This window comes from Pteropus vampyrus, unplaced genomic scaffold, assembly GCF_000151845.1.
Source record: "Pteropus vampyrus isolate Shadow unplaced genomic scaffold, Pvam_2.0 Scaffold1037, whole genome shotgun sequence".
NCBI lineage: Eukaryota > Metazoa > Chordata > Mammalia > Chiroptera > Pteropodidae > Pteropus > Pteropus vampyrus.
Window position 1 is genome coordinate 13619 of NW_011889818.1, and position 3305 is coordinate 16923.

Sequence of the window (3305 nt, forward strand, 5' to 3'; positions counted from 1 at the left end):
GCCGATCCCGTAGCAGTGAGGAAAGGGCCCGTAGAGAGTGCTGAGGAGCTGCAAGGTCTGTGCCACAGTGTTGATCCAACGCTGATCTCCTTCCTGCAGGGACCACATGGGCCACAGAGACATGGGTCACCCTGACAGACCCATCTGGAAAGTGACTGGCCCTAGAGCCCTGGGGTAGGAAGACATAAAGATAGATCGACAGAAGACAGAAAAAGATGTAAAGAGAGATACATAGAAAGTAGCATAGAAAATAGAAATATAGATAGAATGACAGATGGAAAGAGATAAAATGAAGGAATTTTAGAAAGAGAACAAAAAGTAGAAGGAAAGATAGGGAGAAAGAACTAGAGAGAGCTAAAGGTAGCTAGAAAAACAAATATAGAAAGAAAAAGAGAATGAAAAATAAGACAGATATACACAAAGATGTAAAGGTGGAATGAGAGAATGTGCTTTAACTTTCAAGTAGAAAGATACAGAAAGATAGCTAGAAACAGAATGAAAGTAGAAAAATAGGATCAATGAGATAGAATGCTAAGATATTAACAGGAAGACAGCAAGAGAAAGAGAGATAGAAAGTAACAAAGATGATGGAAAGATAGGACAGAAGTAGGATGGACAGACAGAAATATAAGAAGACAGACATGAGGATAGAGCGATAGGATATAGAGAATGAGAATGAAAGAACGAAAGGATAGTAGAGAGCTAAAATGAAGACATTTTAGAAAGAGAATGAAGATAAGGTAAAGAAAATAAGAGACTAAAAGAAGCAACTTAAAGAAACAAAAATAGAACAGAAAAATAGAGAAAAATATATAGAAAGATGGAATGAAGAACAAAAGCTAGAACAAATAGAATAAGAGAAATGATAGAAAAATAAAGACACTAAGATCGATAAACGAAAGCTACATAGATGAGAGGATGGAAGTACAACGAAAGAAAGATGAAATAATATTAGAGTGTTAGAAAGATACACAGAAGTATAGGTAGAAAGAAAACTAAAGATACAGACATAGAATGATGAAGACTGAAAGAAGATGTAGCTAGAAAAACAAATATAGAAATACAGAAAAATAGAACAAAATATGTAGAAATGCAGAAATACATAGGAAGGTATATAGAAAGATGCAATGAAAGAGAGCAAGTTAGAATGAATGCTAGAGTAAGAAAGGTAGAATGAAAGCTATATATATGAGTTAGAAAGATACAGAATGAAAGAGAAAAGATGGCAAGTTAGAGAGTAAGAAAGGGAGGGGGAAAAAAAAGACAGCTGGAAGGATACATAGAGAAACAAGATGAATGAGAAAGGAGGTAGATAAAAAGAATGAAAGATACCCAGAAAGGTAGATAGAAAAAGACGAAGAGAACGAGATAGAAAGATAAGAGTTAAAAGATGTAGAAAAATAGGAAGAGAGACAAAGATAAAAGATCAATAGAGAAGATAGAAGACAAGTAGAAAGATAGAAATTTAGAAAAGTAACTAAAAAGACATTGAAAGTAATTTTTGAAAGAATGAGAGGTAGAAAGAAAGAAAGGTAAAGAAAAACATATAGAATGATAAGTAGAAAGATAATGAGAAAGATTTCAAGATAGAAGGGTACCTCGAAAAACAAAAAAATAGAAACGAAAAATAAGAAGAAAAGAGAAGGACAGAAATACATAGATATGAAGATGCAACAAAAGAGAATAAATGACAGGAGAGGTAGACAAAGAAAGATAGTAAGTCAGAATGAAAGAAAAGATGGAAAGTCAGAGGAACAGAGAGAAAGGAAGAGAAAAAAATAGATAACTCGAACGACACAAAGAATGAAAGTAGAAAAATAGGATGAATGAGAAAGACAAAGACAATAAAAGATAACAGGGAAAACTAGATGGAAAGGTTAGAAATATAAGACATACAGATCAATAGAATGACAGAAAAAGATGTACAGAATTAGAAATATAGAGAAATATAGCTAGAAAGATACATAGGACTATAGATAAGATAGAAGATAAGTAGAAATATAGAAGAGATAAAATGAACGAATTTTAGAAAAAGTGAGAGAATGACAAAGAGGTTGAAAGGTAGAATTCCACAACACAATGTAAAATTCACAGTCCAGACTCGAAATTTGTTTTCTACAAACCAAATGAACCAAAACTTCATTTGAAAAATCTGAAAAAATATATCCACATTTTATTATGAACCATAAAAATAAAACATTTAAAAATATTCATATCTTTAAAACACGACGTGTACACCTATGACTAAACAGCATGGTGTACACTTCCAGACCGAGTCTCTCTCCACGCACTGGTCAGCTTCCGACTAAAAGCACCGGCGGAGTAAGAATAAATAAATAAATAAGTACCTTACAGTGCCTTGGAGAGGACAGTCATGACCAACAGGGAGGACAAAGAAGGAACCCCATGTGCACACTGAGCAGGAACTACGCCCCAGCACTGACATGTGCGAAGTTCTAGGTCTCCCCAACAGCCAACAAACCAAGCTGTGGGCTGCAGGGGGTGGACACTCAGGCATGGTGGCCACAGTTATTGGGGGCTGGGTGGTGGCGGGACAGGACAGAAAAAAAAAAGAACTAGAGTTGAGACAAGCACATGAGAGCACACCACATAATGGAACGATGCACTTTACCAAAGGGGCCCCCAGCCTCCATGTCACCTCACTGGCAATACGTCAGGCCACCTCTACCTCTGACACACGGACATCCTCTTCAGGAGGAAGGCTGTCCTGTTCAGTGAGGAAAGGCCTTTAGGTGAGAACTAAGCTACAGTAGGTATAGCAGTACTTGAACATCGCTAAACAAAAGAAGATGTTGCTTGCCAATGACAAGTGTACACCCCGAAATTACTTTCCCTCCCGCACCGCAAGGATGGGCAGAGTCCATCACCTTCTACCCAGTGGTGCTGTGCAAACCTGTGGCTGTGCTTCAGCAAGTGCAACAAGGTTAAGATGCTAAAATTTGTCCTTGCTGCTATAAATGTATTTTGTGTGCGAAAACAGGGTGTCTCAGGTCATACTGAGCCTACGATGGACTTCCACGTATAAGTAAGGCCCATGGTAATGGAACCTATCCAGGGTTTCAAGCACACATAAACCGAAGAAAGATTACAGTCACAATTAGGTCCAGTCCAGACACAGGAAGCCACAGCTAGCTGACAGATCAGGGCTTCTCAGGACTGGATGTCGGTTGAATTGAGGATTCGAGAAGTAGCATCAGATTTGGAGACCTTTGACAGTTCTCGCTGTTGAAAAATAAACAACATCAGTGGCAGTAGTCCCCTCTCTGTGTGCCCCGCCCTCGTAA

At 37.9% G+C, this 3305-nt stretch overlaps 1 long non-coding RNA gene across 1 annotated transcript in view; it reads right to left on the reverse strand.

Moving 5' to 3' along the window:
* Positions 1-2194: 2194 nt before the first annotated feature.
* LOC111734378 overlaps positions 2195-3305 on the reverse strand; it is a 6579-nt gene continuing 5468 nt past the window's right edge. The window contains exon 2 of the long non-coding RNA XR_002778426.1: positions 2195-3243. This is a non-coding gene — a long non-coding RNA (uncharacterized LOC111734378). The remainder of the gene's footprint in view (positions 3244-3305) is intronic.